Raw genomic sequence first — 21,641 nt, forward strand, 5'->3', positions numbered from 1 at the left:
ATTCGAGGAAAACTTGACCCAAGCTATAACAATAGGCTAACCGCGGCATTCCAAAGGAGTTGTCCATGGGTTGCCATAAAGCAATTAGCGCCGGGTTGCCAGCTTGGCGTCAATAGTATTATTAGAAATAGTTATAGTTTGATCCAACTGGTTGATTTCGATGTCAACCGGAAGTTCTAGAATGTTGTCTTGTTTTTGCTTAACAACATGGCGATTCGTGAGAAGTCTACTTGTGGTTTTCTACATAAGTCGTAAGTATTATGATATTTTCTTAATATAATTGAAATTCAGGCTGAATAGAAAAAAAAAACCATATTCTTTCGTAAGCATTTTATTTAAAAATTGTTATTGTGTGTTTTTTTCTGTTTGTTTACCCGTTTTCTCTAGTTCAAATACTAATATGATTAGCCAGATTTGTTGCTTATAATGCTTAATCTTTTAAAATTTCATTTTGTCTACTTGTTATTTAAGAATAAATTTTGAGTTAAAATTTGTCTTTTTCCTTTTGACAAATTCAGTTCTTTTTACATATCATTGTATTGTATCATGTAAATTATTGATAGTAGTTCAGATTTTGCTGTGTAACTCAAAGATTAAAAAATTTTGCTAATAAGAAGAAAGCTATGAAAATGTTAGATAAAATATTTTAATGTAGATGTGCTAATTTCTTAACTTATTTTGGTATGAATCAATATCACATAAGTAGTACATAGATGTATATACAGTAGAATACCTTTATAACGCCGACCTATGTAACGCAATTCTCCATAAACCGCACAACTTTTCAGAAGTAAACAATAGGTTTTTAAGTTTAAGAAATCCCTTTGTTTTGCCTTGCTAATATAAAAGTTGTTAGGAAAATTGAATTTTGAAAGTTTTTCGTCTTTCCAGCTTAATTCAAAGCTTTTAAATGAAAATCAATATTCACAGTAAAAAGAGAAAATATCAGATGGCTCTTGAAAATGCAGCTGTTATGCAAACTATGAAACTGGCAGAAGTGAAGGATAATTCACTTTCTTTTAATTGTAAAGCATATTTATTTGTGAATGATTAGTTGTGTTTTAATACTCATTGCATAGAGAACTAATTCTGAAGTGCTAATATATATATATATATATATATATATATATATATATATATATATTCTGAATATTAGTTTCAAAATTTGTGAAATGACCTATATAATGCCAAAACCTGTACAACGCAAAAGCTCTGGTCCCAAGATGTGCTTTATTACGGTCTTCTACTGTACTTGAAAGTCATTTTTGTTGTTTACAAACCTAATTAAATTTGAAAAAACATATTTTCGTAGCCTCATCTCATCAAAAAACTAAGAATTATAGGTAATTTAATGCACTTATCTTTATACAAATGGCTACTTCTGTATGTATGTATGTCCAGCGTAATCTTCAAAACTACTGAACCGATTTCAACCATTTTTTTACCATAGATAGCTACATTATCAGGGAGCAACTTAGGCTATAATTTATTCCTAAAAATCGTAGTTTAAAAACGTTATGATCAAAAACAGTAAATGTCATGTAATTTCCCCATTAAATGATTAATATAAAACCCATTGTTACAAAAGTTTGATGCCTAACAACAGCAATATTCAATATTAAAAGTAATCATAATGAAAATTTTGAATAAAGGCTTCTCTGCAGCAAGTATGACATTTTTTGCTATCTTAGGATTTTTATCCTCATCTATATACATAAATGACGTGATGAATACTTTTGTATGTATGTCCGGGGTAATCTTAAAAACTACTGGACCCATTTTAACTATTTTTTTACCAAGATAGCTACATTATCAGGGATCAACTTAGGCTATTATTTATTCCTAAAAAGCTTAGTTTAAAAACGTTATGATGGAAAACAGTAAATGTCATGTAATTTCTCCATTAAATGATTAAATATAAAACCCATTGTTACAAAAATTCTGTGCCTAACAACAGCAATATTAAAAGTCATCATAATGAAAATTTTGAATCAAGGCTTCTCCGGAGCAAACATAAGTTTAAAGTTTAAAGTCATTTGGAAACTCTACTTTTTTCTACTTTATTTCAAACATTTGGAAACTCTACTTTTTGCACACTTAGAGAAACAGCGCCGACTTATATAACGCAATTCTCTATAAACTGCACAACTTTTCAGAAGTAAACAATAGGTTTTTAAGTTTAAAAAATTCCTTTGTTTTGCCTTGCTAACATAAAAATTGTTAGGAAAATTAAATTTTGAAACAGTTTTTCATCTTTCCAGCTTAATTCAAAGCTTTTAAATGAAAATTAATATTCACAGTAAAGAGAAAATATCAGATGGCTCTTGAAAATGCAGCTGTTAATGCAAACCATGAAGCTGACAGAAGTGCAGAATAATTCTCTCCCTTTTAATGGTAAAACATGTTTATTTATGAATGATTAGTTGTATAATTAGTGTTTTAATACTCATTACAGATAGAACTCATTCTGAAGTGCTAATATAGATATATTTTGAATATTAGTTTCAAAATTTGTGAAATGACTTATATAACGCCAAAACCTGTATAACGCAAAAGCTCTGGTCCCAAGGTGTGCGTTATAACGGTCTTCTACTGTACTCGTTTGTTCATACTTATTGCTATTTTACTTTTATGGGTAAGGAAGAAGCTCGATTTTTAATCACGTCAAAGCGGTGTGTTTTGAGTTCTTTCAGTTAAAACAAAACGAAAGAAAGTAGAGATTGTTTCTCACAATTATTATTGACCCAGGCAACGCCGGGTATTTTTGCTAGTTAATATATAAATCTAAAACCTCACTTGCTCAAGTAGCATCAACAATGGTTTTAAAATTTAGGGCTTACTTTGATATAATCGATATTCTATTCCAAACTCAAATTGTATTATGTACCAGAGGCATGTGCAGAGTTTCAATAATGGGGGTACCACTGCATCCGGGCCCGTGATTTAAAATAATCAGTGGGAGGGCAATTACTACTCTACTCCTCCCCGTCCCACAATAACATTACTACTGCATCTTCACTTTTTCATTTTCATACATCACTAGGGCTGGGCAATATACCGATATACCATCATATATCGATATATATCTACTACCGCTATAAAAATATTTATATTTCTATCTGTTCGATATATCGTTTATAAAGAAAATACGGGACTTCATTACAGAGAAATTAAAATACTGACTTAACAATACGTAATCTTTCATAGCTCTGTGTGATGGGTGAATGTTTGAAGTTTTAAGATGTTTTCTGCATTGTTCAAAGAGTTATTTAATTTTTAACTATAGTCAAAAAGAAGAATTCACAAGGTCGCCGAAGGTAAATATGGGCCCCTTTGTCAGTAGGTCTCCGGATTTCCTCCCCCTATAGAGTTTTCAAAACTTATATTATTATCATTCAGAGCAGGTTCCTTCCAAGGATCCCTGCTCTCTTTCTGACAAAGCTGACATGACCTCTCATAGGCCAATAAAAGTGAATGTGTATTGGTTAAAAGAGCATCCTAATGCAACAATTAAAAATTAACTAATTGATGCATCAACACGATTCATAGTTCAAATTAAACATAAACTATTGATATTGAGCTGAATAAAATGTTTAAGAAAAATACTGAACAGAAATATTTTTATTTTAAAAAAATGAAAAACGAAAAAATCCTAATAAGAATACTTATGTCTCACATGTATCACACAAGAGGGAGAACAACTCAATTTTTTCAGCTCTTCAGTTAAAGTGCATGATAAAGCAATAATTAGCTTTAAAACTGAATTTTTTTAATCTTAACCCCTCCCCCCCCCCCCCTCAAAGAAAAAGAAAAAATGTAATTTGAAGTGCTTTAATTAACCAACGTCATTTACATACTTAGCAAAAATGAGAAAATTACATTTTTCAGTAACATGCTTTTTTTTTTAATTTTAATTTGTTTAAACTGTTAAGATTTGTTCTTTTTTACCTTTTTAATGGCTGCCTTGTGCTTGATGGATCTCCGTTAAAGCTTTGATGTCTGTGAAATTTAATCTGAGGTCCCTTTTGAGGCAGATGTCCAATCTATTTCTTTGCTTCGTGAGAAGCAGCACTACAGAGCTAAATCCTCTTTCAACTAAATATGTTGAGGGGAATGAGATGCAGAGCTGTTCAACTTATTTCCAAAGTTATGGGTAAGTACCCATAAGCTTCACCCAGGCAAGTTCCGTATTGCTTGAAAGTAATTTTTGATTCGCAATCGAATTTCAAATCCATAAACTCTGTCTGCAAAGAGGTTTCCAGTTCATCCACATCTTCAAAACTAAATGGATCTAAAATCCAGTCAGAAATTTGTAAGTTGATCAAATCTGCAAACCTTGATTCCATGTTCTTTTTTAACTGATCAAGGTGATCAATATAAATCAAAAAAATTTTTTCAGGACATTCATCATCCACGATTAAACTTTTTTTAGAATTGGAAACAGGATAAATTCTTTATGTCCAATATTTGCCTTGTGGATTTTGAATTTGGAAATGAATGCTGAAATTATGCTTTTGGCCTTGATGAGGTTTATCTTGTTTCCTTGAAGCTTAATGTTGACTTCATTCATTTTTTCTAAAATATCTGTGAGATACGCAAGTTCCAATTTGCGCTGTTTCAAATTCTCACTTAAAGCAGGATCATGCAAGTCGAGAAACTCGGCTACAAAGTTGAATAATTCAAAGAAAAACAGTTTCCTTTGGAAAGCCATCTCACAGACGTATGTAAAAGCAAGCGATCGAATTTTTCATCATTTTCATGGCAAAGCTCACGAAACAGGCGATCATTGAGAGAATTAGTTTTGATCTTGTTAATATCAGTAATGACTAATTGTAAGGTTTCATGTAAAACACCACTCAATTTTTTTGCAGCCAAGTGTTGACGATGAATGACACAATGGAAGGTAATCACTGTTGGCACTTCTTTTTTAAGGTATACAAGAAACCCAACATAACCACCCACCATGGCAGGGGCACCATCTGCTGCGCAAGCACTTACATTTGTCAATGGAATTTCTTTTTCTTCAAAATAATCCTTCACAAATTTAAAAATCGACAATCTCTTTGTATCAGTAATCAAAGTTCTGGCGAACAACATTTTCTCAGTTATCTATTTCAGCTCATTAATAAACCTCACGTAAGCTAATAAAATAGCTGTTATCTGTCACAGTTGATTCATCAGTCTGTAGTGTAAATTTACTTTGTTTCAAAACATTTATGAGTTTGCACTCAATGTCAGCAGCCATTTCATCTATTCTCCTGGAAACTGTGTTGTTACTCAGGAGGAGAGATTGACTTATCTTTTTACTGGAGCTCTCACCAAGCAAAATTTCAATTATTTTTTTGGCAGCCGGTAGAATAAGAGATTCGCCAATCATATGAGGCTTACCACATCTTTGTATCAAAAGAGACACTTCGTAAGAAGCAAGAAGTCCTTTGTTAAGATCTGTTGCTTGTCTTCTAAGTAATTCACCCACCTTTGGCCGTTTATCCGCTTTTGTTTTGAGGTCTTGAAAATAACTAAGAGGTTTATTTACTTTGTCACCATGTACTCTTGAAAAATGCTCTTTCATTCGCGAGGACTTCATCGCTTCATAGCTAGAAAATGTTTTATCGCACAAAAGACAATGCAGAAACTGCACATTTTGCGGTGACGTGACAAAACTAAATTTTAAATACTCTGCTGAATACTGCCGGCACTTCTTTTTCGAATTCATATCGAACTTCCACACTACGAAACATGCACAATTAAACAGAAATTCACTAATTTAAATCAAACAATAGAAACTACGTAAGGAGGTTTATGCGCTGATTGCAAGATTCTGAATGACAACAGATAAGTAAATGCAAAAATCCATTCTTACACATATCCATCCACTTTTCAGGCATTAAGTATATGATGGCGCCAACGGTCAGACAGTGCTTACAAGATTTTTTTTATTCCTCGTGAAAATGGCAATAAAATAAAAGATTTTATTTTTTGCTTTTGGGATTTTTTTTATCCGAACAGATTTGATTGAGCTGTAAATCATACCTGCCTTATTTTCTGGGAACGACTTTCTTTGATTTGACGTGCCATATGCTTGGTTCGGTATTACACAACATAGGTATTCTGAAAGATATTTCTGAATTGTGTACCGATTTGTTTTAATAACTATAGTTTTTGAAAGGTGAAGAATTTTCCATTACCAGGTATCCGACTGCCAGTCGCCCCCTAGAAATTTATCGTCCCCTAGAAGAGTTTGATCGCCCCCAGGTTGGGAATCACTGGGCTAGACTAATGCTTTTGAATATTTTATAGCAGAGTGTGATAAAAAATATACAACAGTTGGTCCTAAGGACCACCAATTATTTTTTATGGTGGTCCCAGGTAGGTTTCACTAGTCTGGGACCAGTGGACCAGCACTAATTTCTAACGCTGAACCAAATAACGATTTTATTAATGCTAATTCAGTTTAGATCAGATTTTTGCCAAATATGGCAGAGAGATCTTTTGATGCTCAAGAATTGACATTGGGCTGTTTTCGTTCCCAATCAGAACCCCCCTCCCACCGGGGACTTCCTTTTACAAATACCTAGTTTTCGTCGGATCTCTGTCAAATTTGGATCAGTGATGCTTTGATGCATAGGAGTTTTCATAGGGAGTTTTTCGCCTACCTATGAGGGAGGGGTTGGGTGCGAAAACACCACCATTCCAGTTTACGTCAGATTTTTGCAAAAATTTTACAGACCTGTACTTTGATGCTCAAGAATTCACTTAGAGTAGTTTTTTATTCACAATGGGGGGCCACCCTCCCTCCCACAGTGGATTTCTTTATGCAAATCCACAGTTTTCTTCGGATCTTTGCCAAATTTGGCACAGCGGTTCTTTGATGGTCAGGAATTGTCATAGGGGTTTTTGCTATAAGGAAAGGGGGGAGGGTGTGAATACACCCCACAAGGGATTTTTGTTATGCAAATCCAGTTTTCGTTGGATTTTTTTCCAAACATGGTGCAGTTGTCCTTTGATGCTCAGGAATTCACATAAGTTTTTTCTCTTCAAAATGGGGTGTATGGAGACTACCTTCATTGACAGTGCAATACTCCAAAATGTGTGAAACAAGTTCAATTATAGATAAGATGTTGCATTACTAAAGATTCCAACATTGGGCATTTATAATTAAGCACGTTGTACAATGGGCTCGCACATTGCACATTTATGTGATTAAACTTTATTAAGAAAAAACCTGGTAAATTTCTCTTTAAAATCATGGATGACTTATTTTAATATGTGCATTAGTCTCAAAAATATGATTGTCATTCCGAGTCCCTGAGAGTCAAGGCCCCTTGTCAGTTCGGTTGCCAGAACCCCATGCCCCCATAAAATTTACAAAACTTTATATTACTCTGATTATAACCATAAAAAATAATCGGTAGTCCTCAGAGATCAACAATCACTGGCTATTTTTGATTACGCTCGGCTAGAAAAATTGGCCTAGCTGATGTCTCACTATTTATTAGCCAAACCATTGGTTTCCTTTTTTTCTAATAAATTTATGTAATTTTAAATTTCACATCTACATTGTACCAAATATTTACAAACTTGGGGGGGGAGGATAACGTCCTGAAACTAAATGAAAATAGTCAAATTAAATTCTCAAATATTCAGTAGCCTATTTTAGCCGTTGCGAAAAAGAAAAGTGAAGTTGGTTTTAAAACTACATTTTGCTATTTAAAACACCAAAGCAAAATATTTTTTGCCAAATTTTTTTGAATATTGAAACATTAAGTGTTTTAAAAAATCCTCATCAGTAGAAAAAATGTTTTCCTTTTTTCTTATTTGTTTCGCATTGTTATTCAACACTAATGTTTATCATTTAGAACTTAATTTGCAGTAGTACAGTGATTTTTCACATTTAAGTATTTATTTATTTGTAGTTACATTTTAGTGCTTTATATAATACAATCCAAATTCAAAATAATAGAATATCAGAACTGCTTGAACAAAACTTGTCCCTGGGTCGGAAAAAATGAACGCATGAAATTAAAAAAACAAGAACTCGTTATTCATGAAAGGGCAAATCATTTTAAACAACTTTTCAGATATTATTTTAACGATTTATAGGTCATTAACACATTGGAATAATAGATAAATTTTTTATATGGGACAAAAAATTAGAATAATCTATTCATTCAATGTGAATTTTAAAAAGTAGAGAAAATATTTGTTTACCTGTTGCCCTATAGTTTGTCACAAGTATGGAGCTTGGCACCTGGATAATTTTACGCTCTTATAAAAGCTTTTTATTGCTCAAAATGGGTCGTCAAGGTGATAAATAGGAAAAAAACGAAGTTACATATTGCATCATTTCTTAAAGTTAGAAAAAAACTATCCAATTCAATTCAAATGAACCTTTAACCTTTCTATGGTATGTAAGATTTTAAAGCAATATAAGACTGACCAACTAAAAAGTAATCGAAGCAAACGAGGTAGAAAAATTATAACACCTGGCAGAGATGAATTCAAATTAAAGTAAATTGTCCAAAATAATCGTTTGAAAATGCTTTTTATGTCCATAAGTGTTGGACAAAATGTATAGTTATCTTATCCACGCCAACTACACTTGGATGGTTGCATAAACTGCAGTTTTAATTGCGGATCTACAAAGTAAGACCAAAGATAAACATGAAGCAGAAAAGTGCACAACTATCCTGGAGCAAAGAGAAGCTCATTTGGGTGCAACAAGACTGAAAAGACATTTTATTCAGTGATGCATATTTATTTGTAATATCTGTCGAAAAAAGAGGAGATCAGGGGTAACCCCAAACAGGGGCAACAACGTTGGAAAAGTATTATATTCAGTGATGAATCATTTTTGAAATATCTGTAAACAAAAAAAGGTGTTTGGGTTTGACGTTTAAAAGGAAAAGCGTATGAGAAATCTTGTGTAGGAGGTTCTCTCCACTTTGTCACATCCTTCTTGGTTTGTGGGTGCATGACAGCTGCTGGAATTGGGAAGTTATATATATCATAAAATAAAACAATGCGTGATTTCCGCTGTTAATCAATAATACTGAATGATACTTCATCTGAGGCACAGCAGTTACCCATTTAGCGACACATTTTATCTTCCAGCAAGGTTCTACTCCATGTCATATCTCTAAATCGACTCATAGATTTTAAACAGAAAGAGGAATTTCGGTATTGAACTGGTAAATCAACTCTGCCAATCTCAATACAATCAAGAATTTGGTGTACCATCAAATCTAAATAAATCCGTTCAACATCTGGTGCCCGCCAACAAAATTTAGCTTTTTGCCGCATTGAAGAGAGTATGGAAACAGTGAAAGAATTAAAGCATTGAATTCAGCAAAAAATGACGCATTCTAGTATTAATGTTGTTTCTTTTGAAAGTGTTTTCCCCCCTTTAATTTGAATATTCTAATTTTTTGACTCAATGTAAATCTTCATCACTATAAACGTTTGGATTATTCTGTCTAAGATTATTTTTAATTGGGTATATTTGAGATGAAATTCACACTTTAATGTCTAAGAAAGGTAGCATGTTCATTTAAATTTCTAATTTGCACTTATATTTAGTTAGAATAAACTTTTTTCCAAAATGTGGGAAGTATTCTATTGAATTTGAGTTGTATTTCATCGATTAGCTGAAAATGAAACTGTTAAATTTTTTTTAAATAACTTTATAAATGTAATCATAAAGTGCAAATAATTTTAGGTACAAAGTACAAACATGCTTAAAATTGAGTTTTTAAAATTTCATTTTAATAAAATATCTGAAGAGTACAAAAAATTTTGGATGGCCTCTCCCAAAATGATTGGCTAGATCTGCCACTAAGCTAGAGTGTATATATTGGTAAAGATTAAGAAAAATATAAAAGAGATGAATAGCAACGCACACACATGTACGTGCAGTTAGGTAATTTATTGAATTATGCTACAAATATGCCACACTTGTGTTAAATTTATTTGAATATAAGATAATTAGGCATGAAGAAAAAAAGTTCCAAAAAAAAAGCAATTTAGACTATATTTGGTCAATTAAAGTCATGATGTCCGTGGATCCGCCCCTTTAAAAAAGAAAGCACTTATTTAATATTTCTCGTTTCTTATACTTTGCATAAATGCAGTCATTACATTCTTTTGATTTCTGTTATTAAATTACAGTTTTATCTTATGATTAAAAATTTTGCTTCAAATTTCAGAGATTGTGAATGGAGATTACAAATAAGAATGCCTGTAGTGATGACCATTCTTTACATGCTGTGGAGGAAGTTCTGCTGATGATTACGCTATTTCTAATTAAGTGGCGGTAAGTATTCCTTGGCTATAAACTATTCTTAGCTGCAAATAAAATATTAACTTTCATGCAATAAGCAAACAAAAATTAGCTTGTGGATGAAAAGACTTCTTATGTTTTGTTTGATGTCTTTTCAATAATAAGGTTGTTTTTTTTACTTAATTATCAAAAGTCCTTTGTAACCCTAAAGCGTGTGTCTCCGATTCTAGTTGCTATTTGTACCATTTAAATGTTTTTATGATGTTAGCAACTTCTTTTAGTTGTGTAACATCAATTTCTATTTGTACAGAACTTTTCTTTTGCATTTTCTTTACTTGGAAACCAGCCAAGGAAGCTGGGGTTCATAATTATCCCTACTTGTATTAAGACATTCTGAGATCGGTAATATGATCTAAAACTAAAGTCTGTGGGAACAATCCTTTCTCACCCCCTTCGTCTGAACCAGGGCTGTGGAGTCGGAGTCGGACTGATTTTGGGGTAAAGGAGTTGGAGTCGGAGTCGTTAGAAAACATGCCGACTCCGACTCCGGGCTTCTTTTTTTCTTTCCTTTTCACTGACTCTCCTTACATTTTTTAAAAACTGACTACCAATTGGTTCGATTACATGTATAAAAAGATACTAATGAGAAAATAACTGCCATTATGGCAATCAGCCAGCTTGAGTGCTTACCGAACTTTCTGTAGCCGTCCCCTATTTTGCTTGCTTTTTAACAGAACTAATAGCAATTGTCAGCAAACGGTTTTGTTGCCTAACATTTTCAAGTAATCACTTTCAAATAAAAATAGAAATATAGTGTTTTGTTCGATCTCAGTTATAAAATAGTAAAAGAAACGCAACAAATTAGTAAGTCGAGGCCCGTAGCTAAGATTGAAACGTTTAAGGGTGATCGACAAATTCAAAGAAGTTCTAGTGCGAAAGCACGAATCCAAAAGATTCGATGAAATATTCTAATGTTTTTTTCTTTATTAAGACTTTCTATAAGCTTGGTTCTCACTAAAAAGTATGGAACAAAATAAGTGTAAATGATTTCTTGGTTACAACACTCAATAATTGCAGTTAATCTTAAAATCTTCATATTAAGGTTAATTCTAATGCAGTATATAAAGTTTAAATTAAAAATTTAGCGAAGTGGAAATATAGGTATAGTAAAAGCTATTCGTACAAATTTGTATACCGCCGCATTTCGTGTAAAATTAGCTCCTGACGTATATGTGCCCTATTTTCGTTGAAATTTTATTGATAAAATATAATTTAAAATATATTCACGAAAATTTTCAGAATTAAAATGCTTATATTTTTTATAAACTCTGAAATTAACTTTGGGTGTCATCTACCAGATGGGTGTCACCCGGGGCAAACCACCCCCTCTCAAGAACTTAGATTTAGAAAAAAAGCTTTTTTTCTCTCAAACTACAGTTTTCAAAAATTGAAAGCACACGATTTGATCAATATCTATTTGTTAAACATTAAAGGGGGGCAAATTACAGATAATTCTTTTCAAATTTTTTAAAGGGATTTTTAAGTCATCTCACTTTTTAACTCGTAACTATTGGAAAATGTGATTTTTAAATTGAAATTCTAACGTAGTATGCGTCTTGGGTTCACAATAAAAAACAAAAAAATTTTATAAAAAGGAATTAATATTTCAATCTTTGCTTAGAGGTTTTCCCCCTTCCCCTGAAGGGAGAGGGAGTTGAAAAAATACAATTAAATTTTTTAAAAAAAAATCCGGAGTCGGAGTTGGAGTCGGAGTCGGGCGTTTAAAAATCCAGGAGTCGGAGTCAGGGTCGGAGTCGGAAATTTTCCTTCCGACTCCGCAGCCCTGGTCTGAACAATACCCTTGTTTTATAATGTCATAGTATTGCTTTTATCATAAGTAATAAAATATGACTTAGTAGTTGTTTGCTATCATGTGCAGAGAAAATAATTTTTGTCACTATAATGCACAGACTAAACAAATGTCAACGAGCTATAATGTACAGTACAAATGAAAAAAAGGCTATCTTAATTAAAATAATTAAAAATATACCTAAAACACCTTCAGAAAAGTGTTACAAATATAACTTACATTTTTACCGCAATAGTAACCTTTTTTCAAAACTTTGCTTCTAGTGATCATATTATAAAGTATGTGAGTAAGCATAATTAGTCCATTTGCAAGTCAAAAAATCTTTTATGGTACGTTTTTGATCATGTTAGTTTTTTAAATAGTATCTGGAAATCCCTGGAGCAAAGTTTAAACCGTATATGTTGATTAAATTGAAAACTAAATAATTCATTTTACTATTTTGAAATACATATTGTGTTCTTGAAAATAATTTGCCAATTGTTCTGTCACTTGATTGTGAAAATACACATACTCTAGTTTGAAATGCAAGCAGTGTGTTCTATACTGACCCTCAGTGCATTGAGATACAGGCCCCTAAAAAGTACACATTTTATCATATTTTGATGACAAAACTGCTCTTTTTTCTTAGCATTAAGCATTAACCATACATTTAATGAGCCTATTTAATAATTTATATATATCGCTACACAAATTGCTCATAAAAACTATGGTTGAACCGCAGTGCATGGAACCGAGATGCGTCAAACATGACACATTTTCACTTACTTCGTCAGTTTAGCCACCCTTGCCAGGGTCCACTGAAGGTCAGCCATAAAATTTGTGATATATTTCATTTGAGGCACTAAATATCATGGTGTAATCACAAAGATTACTTTTGCTGATGCTCCATGCGCAGAGATAATTGAATTATTAAAAAATGTCGATATGTGTGAGAAATACCCTAAGTTAAGACCAACTTTCAGTGTTTTTGTAGGTCATAAAAATTTTTTTTGGAAGAAAAGAAAAGATATGTGTCTTCTAAAATCATTCAAAGAAACCACTAAAATTTTTTGCGAAATCAAAAATGGCATGATCTGACCTGTCTGACTCTTATAAAAACTGGCTCTTAATATCGAAAAATATCCAAAAGACCCATGGAAGCTTCCCAGTTTCGTTAACGTCTCCAAAGATAGTATAAAATTGCGCTTTTAGAAATATCTGCTTAGGAGCCCCAAAACATATCCTTCCTAAAAAATTGCGTAAAGAAGATTTTAGTTCCAAAAAATATTTCGGTTCGGAATATTTTTGCGTTTCCCCTATCATTTTCAGATATAGCCAAAAAATCGGTTTAAGAAACAATAGGTGTCGAGAAATTACAGGAGAAAAGCTGAAAGATCCCCTACCATCACCAAAGAAAGCCTACATTTGCATTTTAAACTTCAATTTCGAATACTTTCGATGGAAGACGATTGAATCTTCCTCCCTCTAGCAACGTCAACAAAGATAACCCAAAATGGCGTGTTTAAAACTTCAGTTTCGAAAAATTTTTGGGAAGAGAACTGATCCTTCCTAAGCTATGGTCACAAAAAATAGCTTCAAATTGATTTCAATTTTGAAAGAATTTTAGGAAAATACTCTGAAATTACTTTTCCCTGAAGTCTTGAAAAAGTTCATAAAACTGCAATAACATCAATTTCAAGAATTTCTCCATGCACCTTGAATATGTCCGACTCTTTTGTCCTTGCAATCAAACACAACCAAAGATTAACTAAAACTTTTTTTACTCCAATTTCGATAATTTTCTGGGCACAATCCCTCCTTCCCTGACCCCCTGCCTCCCCCCTCCTGCATTCTTCTTCTGATGTCACCGAAGACAGGCTATAAAATGCGTGACTAGTAAATTTTGGTATTTATTACTTTCTTCGAAGATGTAAATTGTACCTAAAGAGTTTCTTACTATTTAACTTTTCTTCCTTTTTAAAAGTTCATCATTCTTCTGTTTTTTTTTTTTTTTAATTAGAACTTGATGTAGAAATTTGAAGAAAGATTTATGTGGACATTGAATATTAGTCAAAATATGAAAATTACTTTTGAGGGGCGGCACATTTGGTCTTCTCACGTGGGCGGCTGACACCCTAGGATCGGTCCTGTAGAAGAATCACAGTAACACTACCAAACAGAGATATCTAACCTCGCCTAGCTTTTAAATGGTGTACAATAGTTCACTTTGGAACCCCAAATTATCTAACTACTACATTGAAACATGGTTGGCCGGATTGGACCCAATGGATTTTTTTGAAAAAACCCACTATTTAGCCCACTTTTGGGTTTTTTAAAATTTTCTGAGAACTTTTTTTTTAAAAATAATTAATTTAAATACTTTTACAATTTAAACTTCTTTTTTATTTATTTTTCTCAATAGGCAATGGACATAAAAAATGAATTTTGAACTTTAATAGTATTTCTTAACTCTTAAGGGCATTAAAAAATGCTTCAAAGATTTTAAATAAATATATTTAACTTTTTTCCTTCAACTGGTCAATAAAGAACTCAAATTACCTTGACTAAGTCCTGTCACGTCAGATTTTCTCAATATTTGCAGATAGTACAGAGGAAACTACTCTGGCTAAAAGGCTCTCATGTGAATTATTTTCTGCAAACCAACACGTCACAAAACTCTAATAAGCAAGGTATATTTTTTAGAAATTAACAGGTTTTACAAATGGTCGGACAAAAAACGGAATAGGATGTACAGTATTTTCATTATCTTACAAAAAAGTTTAATATTTCTTACTCTGTACACAGAAGTAGAAAAACAGGCAACATAAAATTCAAAGAAATGTCTTGATTAAGCTGGAATTCAGTAAAAAGGGATTTAAACTACTTGAGGTTCTACAGTAGTTTTGCATAACAAAATGAAATACAATAAAGTAAAATACAAAAAAAAAATGTTGAAATTAAAAACGAACAAATAAACAATAGATTTTATCACTCAAGAAGTAACTTTGCCTTAACTGTTGGTAATCATGGAAACTAAAAAAATCTGAAACTTCACCATTCTTGAATTTTGTCGTCTTTTATACCTTTCTTTAGAAAACGCTGAATTTCCCAGCTTTTTTTATCAAGACAATTTTTGTGCTTTGTTCATATACTTATGCTACAATATGCTACGAGTACCCCACCTTTCCCCTAAAAAAAGACAAAAAAAAAAAACCCAATTTCTTTTAAAAAACCCAGCTTTAGTTGGGTTTTTTTTTGGGGTTTTATTTAAAAAAACCCTGGGTCCATGGGCTTTTTTAAAAAAACCCGGGTTTTTGCCAACCCTGCATTGAAATTATCTAATCTAATTCACACCTCATTTTTCAGTTTTTACAAGACTATCATTGCTTGGATGTTATATTTCAAATACAATTTTTCTTGATCCATTCTTTCAAGCCGATTTCTCCCCATTTTCCAAATTTAATACACAATTGGAATTCAGAAGTTATTGAAGAGAAAATATAAGAATGAACTGAAAATAGAAATTATAAACAAAATTAAAGGCAAATTGCATGGGGTCACATTTGCCCCACAATATAGGGTGCACTTCAAGGGCGCCCATATGGGGAGGGGGGGTCTTTTTTCTTTGCAAATGCATTTCTTCTCCAGCAATTAAGGAATAAGTTATAAAAAATGTCAAATTTTAATAACTTTAATCTGTAGTGAAATCTGTTTCAATGGGGAAAATATCCTGCTAAACCATGGAGAGGATATCTGAGGCGCCCCCCTCCCCCTTAAAATTTTGCATATGGATGCCCTTGGTGCACTTACCCCATCTTACTTTAAATAAAGAGGAAGTGCAATCCTTCTTATAAACAAAGTCTGGTTAAAGTAATTAACTAAAACATGTCATGTATCAGGGTTCGTACGCCCTTGAAAAACCTTGAAAAGTGCTTGAAAAAAAATGTTCATTTTCAAGTGCTTGAAAACCTTGAAAAAGTTTTAAAACCTTGAAAAAGTTTCTTAGTGCTTAAATTCTCTCAAAAATCAACGAATTGTGCTTAGAAGTTTTAAAAAAGTATTTCACCAATGCAATTTTCTGAACATGTGTTCAGTATGCAACATCGCGAAAAATTGCTTCCGTGTTTGGGATTTCAATCCTTTTGCATCTTGTAAATATTTTGATGTTTTTTACAACCGAAAGATATTTTGACATATGGTACCTTAGATTAGTTTATTTTTTGTTTAATTTCATTAATTAACAAAGAAATTAATTTGGAAACCATGACAACATTCAACTTACTCGGGTTTCGCGGAAAATTGCTCTTGTGTTTGAAATTTCAATCTTTTTGCATCCTGCAAATATTTAAATATTTTGGCTAATCAAATGTTAGTTTCGCATATGCTACCTTAGATTAGTATATTTTTTGTTTAATTTTAATAAAAAACAAATAAATTTATTTCATGGGAAACATGCCACGTCGAACAAACTCAGACTTTGCGAAAAATTGCTTCTCGTGTTTGAAATTTCAATCTTTTTGCATCTTGCAAATATTTAAATATATTCACTAATCGGATGTTATTTTCATATTTGCTACCGTAGATTAGCATATTTTATGTTTAATTTCAGTAAAATATAAGTTTATTTTATGGGAAACATGACAACATTAAACTTAATTCACGAAAATTTGCTTCCCTTGTTTGAGATTTCAATCCTTTTGCATTTTGTAAATATTTTATATTTTTGGCAATTAGTAGTTATTTTAAAACTGCTACATCAGATTAGCTTATTTTATTTTAATAACTAAAGAGTTAAAGAATTTATTACCTTGGCCTTGTTTAATTATTTGCTTATTTTTTTTGCAATTTTGAATGATTATCTTTACCTAATTTTTGGTCATAACAGATTTTTTTAAAAAAAAATTTAAATTTCAGCAGTTGAGCACCTAAGAAATTAACTTAAAGTTTGTATTTTAAATGTAAAGTTGATTTACACAATTTTATTTATAAGTACATCATTTTTTATGTCTGCTAAAATAAATAAGGTGTATAACAGGGGTGGTTGTGTTATGATTATTCACTTGAAATCCAGTAGTGTTCGTTTTTATGCTTTTACCTCCCTATATCTCCAATTTTCCCCTTTTCCTCAAATGTTCAAAATTACTACTTTATTAAGGTTGTGGGTACTTGGAGCTTACTGAAAGAGGCTTTAATCAGCAAAGGGGTAGATAGCTTAAGGAGGGTCATTCATCTTCATTTGGATCTAATAAATTGACCAGTACCAGCCTAGCTAGGCCCAGTACCTGTTGCTGGTTATCAACAGGCACTGGACATTGTATTTCTATGCAGAATATTTTGACTTAATAAACTATTTTATGAATTGTATGCATAGCAAAAGTTATTGTTGTACATATGTATATTCAAGTAATAGGGGTCTTAGTTTTAAAAATTATTCCCCCCCCCCCTTTGCCCCATTTTGCTCTTTGAAACTTTCAGGTAATATTTTATGAACTCACAAATCACAACTACACCTGAATATTATTGCCTTTCTAAATTTAAATTCTAATTTCAACAATAACCCATTTTTTCCCAAAATAAAACTACTTTTGTCATAATATATGTCAACTTCTTGTGAACCTTTTCAATTTCGAAATATGGCTCTATAAATCTAAACTTGCACATTTATTGTCTATTGCAAGTTAATCAATGAAAGCTGAATAGGCTCAAGTTTGCATTCAGAGTATTTATCACTGCTTAAGCTGCTTTTGTATATTTTGAGGTGTAGAGACTGGACTGTGGACTTTCATAAACTTTTCTTACTTCCTAATTTTTAAATTTACTCGAGGACAGTTGAAATGCCTTATTGGCTGAACAGCTAATAAATACATACGAATAATTGATTTGCATACTTATAAATGATTTGCAAACCTAATATTTTTAGAACTTAATAGTGCAAACTAAAATAACTTTCTGGGTAGTGTTTTTGTCCTAACCGCCCTAATATTGTAATAAACCACTGTATAGATATTGGAAATAAATGTTGAAACCGGGGGGGGGGGAGTGACTTCAAAAACTCCTCTCTGGCAATGCCATTGAACTTGGGTATTTTAGTTTCTTCCCATAAAAGTTAAAAGCACTTATGAAAGGTTTTTTTTTAAAGTATTAATTTGCTGATTCTAGAAAATATACAAACCTCTGACTGCTGCAACCTTTGAAAAAACCTCAAAATCAAACCTCATGGTATCTGCTTCTCTTTATGACCAAACTTTTTAAACATTTTCAGAAAAACTTTCAACGCAGTAGATCTTTCATCAAAGCGTCTCTCGTTGTAGAAAAAGCAATTTTGTTTTCCTATACTTTTTTGTATTATTGCCTTATTTCTATGTGTTTGTAGTAAATGAAATCTGCATACAATATTTTTAGTACAAATTTATGACATTGCCTTGAAAACAAAATTTTTTACCTTGAAAAGTACTTGAAAAGTGCTTGAATTTTTTTCTGCCTAAAGGGTATGAACCCTGTGTATGTTAGTATGTAGTAACTTGTTGCTAAAAAAATACAACGTACGCTTGCTGACTTCAGCTTCTAAGTTAACTTTAAATTACGGACAATTTTGATTGTTATTTTCCTTCCTTTCTGCAGGTAAGTGTTCTCAAAACATATCTCTCCAATACCCTAAAAGACGATGAAATGTAAATTGCAGTACATAATTTATTTATGAAGCATATAATACTTTTTTTTGATCCCACCATCTTATTAACAGTAAACTGACAAACCTTAAGATATTTTATACTATATCTAATAATTATTCTTACATTTTTTGTTTTTGCTATTTTATATTTATGTTGCTATGATTACTAATAATAGAAAATTTATGTGTACAAACTTAAAATATTGAGCTATTATATGAAATAATATGTATAGAATGATATAAAGCAAAAGAGTAATCATAACCAATGATGTGGATCATGTAAACACCTAGTAGGTAGGTAAATATTTTTGGGATATTTACCCGAGGCCTGGATAAATACTCAAACTGGATAATTTCGAAAAAAATGTAATAGGAGAATAATTGATAAATTTTTATCCAAAAACGAAATAAAATGTAAAATTTAAATTAATATATACTTTTAGGCAGTTTATACTACAGTGAAATCCCGTTACAACGAACATCAAGAGACCACAAATTGTTTGTTGTAATGGAGTTCAAATAATGTAATGGCGGTTATATAGGGACTGAAAATGTAGTTCGTTGAAACGGAATTTCGTTGTTATGGAATTTCACTGTATTTTTAATAGAAAACTTAGATGAAATTATTTTTTAAAAAATTGAATTGACGCACTTGCAGTCTAAAAGTCACCCATTGGCGCAACCAAAAAATAGTGTTAGGAGGGCACTGCTAAAGAAATCTCGCTTTCGGTGGATAGGGGTGGAGGGCGGTATATTCTCCCCCGGATTTTTTTTTTTTTTTAATTATAGTCTTAAGAACGCAGTTTTAGACGGTTTTTGGTAATGCTGTGGGGAGGAAAAATTAGGGAGGCCTTCTGCGGAAATTTTTAGAAATTGAAATCTTTAAAACGCTATATTTGTTGAGGTTAGTGTAATGAAAGGAATGGGGCTTTTTGAAGTTCCCTCCGCCTATCTTTTCAAAATTAAAGTTCTAAAAACGCAGTTTCGGAACGTGTTACAGGCAGGGCGGTTCTAGGGCTCTCCCCAAAAACTATTTTGAAGTTCAAGTCCTAAAAAACGAAGTTTTAAAGAGACATTCAGGGATACTAGTTGGGGGGATTTAAACGCTCTCCTCTTATTTTTCGAAACTAGTTTCTTTCGCTTCTAGGTGTTGTCCATGCTAGGTACGCCACTGTCTACAGATTGTTTTTGCATATTTTTTAAGGGGGAAAAGGCCTAAACAATATCTGACCCCTTGGCAACTCATATTTGCCTTGTTGACTGCAGTACATGCAGAGATTTGTGCACATTAAACTTGTTTTGAACATATACCTCTGAAATGCAAACTTATTTATTTGTTTTTTACTTTTCAGTTGTTAATTGGAAACTGACTTGAAGAAAGGGAAAAGAAATGTGATAAAGATGACAGCTATTAAAAATTACTGTTTTGTACTTTTGATTGTTGCTCACTTTTAACTCTTAATTGTTATAAAAAAATTGAACAAAAATTATTGTTGCAAATAAATTTTACTTATTTTTTTCTATATTCTTGTCTATATATATATATATATATATATATTTTTTTTTTTTTTTTTTTTTTTTTTTTTTTTTTTTTTTTTTTTTGAGTCTCCAAAACAACATTTTTCTTCATGTGAAGTACATATATAATATAATTTCAATGCTCCATACATGTTTTTCTTTGTACGCTTTTTTTTTTTTTTCAACAGACAATATCTTTTGACATTTTATACTATACCTAATACCAATTCTTGTATTTGTAATTGTTGCAAATTATTTTCTATTTGGATTGGTATGATCATTAATAAACACATTAGTGAGTAAGAATTTAAAATATTGAGCTATCATATGAAGAAACATTCAAGGAATAATGTAATTCAAAAAAGTAATCATAACTCTGTCCACAAATAAACTTTTCTGGGTTCCAATCTTAAAGATATCATTAAATATTTGGTTCTCAGAAGAATTGAGAAATGATAAAATGCATTTGATGATTTAAGTTTTAAAAAATAGTTATCACTTGAGTTCAACTGTCGAAAAATGTATTATGAAACATACAAAGCTATTTTAAAGTTCAAAATGTATTTTACTGCAAGTAAGAATCCTATATGCAAAATAACAAGAATTTTGCTTTTTCTTTTCTTCAACAAAATTACTGAATTAAAAGCACAAAAAGATAATTCATTATTTTTCATAATGTCGATGAAATGAAATAAGAAAGGAAAAATGTTTAGAATTTCTTATTGTCACAAAGGTCTAAAGCAATGGTGATTAACATATGGCTTTTTGGGCCTCTTCCAGCATGCGAACTAATCCACAAAAGCCACCATATCCATTTAACCACCACCATTAAGTAAATTCCATAATAATGTTTAAAAAAAGGGATAGGGGTTTCTTTGTTAGGAGATGAAATTGTAGAAGGGGTGGGGGGCAATGTGTGATAGGCTCTTGTGCGACTGGAGGTGCCATTGAAGGCATTGCTCTCTATAGCATGTTTCGTTATGAGCTTTTCCAGGGGAAGGGAGGTGGCAAATAGTGTCACTGCAGTGAAATTATACCACACCAATTCCAAATTGGATAGTGGTGTGGTGGGGACCAAAACCACACCAATTTACATTTTATAAATACAAAGGGTTGGCACAAAAGTCATGGCAACTATTTTTATTCTTGAAGATACCAGCCCGGTTGGAAAATGATATATACAGACAAAAGGACAAGGTGTTAGCTTCATGTGTGGACATTAGGGTGTTTATAAAAAAAACTTCTTTTCAGCTAGAGTCCAGAACACCCCCTATTTTTCTTTAGACTTACTAATAGTATTACACTAAAAGTTTTAGCTTCTTAAT

General features: G+C 31.9%; 1 long non-coding RNA gene across 1 annotated transcript; it reads left to right on the forward strand.

Moving 5' to 3' along the window:
* The first annotated feature begins 200 nt into the window (after window positions 1–200).
* On the forward strand, window positions 201–20,308 carry LOC129233940 (uncharacterized). The gene is made up of 4 exons (XR_008581505.1): window positions 201–251; window positions 2,262–2,394; window positions 10,206–10,312; window positions 20,151–20,308. It is a non-coding gene; the product is annotated as an uncharacterized LOC129233940 (long non-coding RNA).
* Window positions 20,309–21,641: the final 1,333 nt, after the last annotated feature.

Source organism: Uloborus diversus, unplaced genomic scaffold (assembly GCF_026930045.1).
Source record: "Uloborus diversus isolate 005 unplaced genomic scaffold, Udiv.v.3.1 scaffold_822, whole genome shotgun sequence".
In the NCBI taxonomy this organism is placed as follows: Eukaryota; Metazoa; Arthropoda; class Arachnida; order Araneae; family Uloboridae; genus Uloborus; species Uloborus diversus.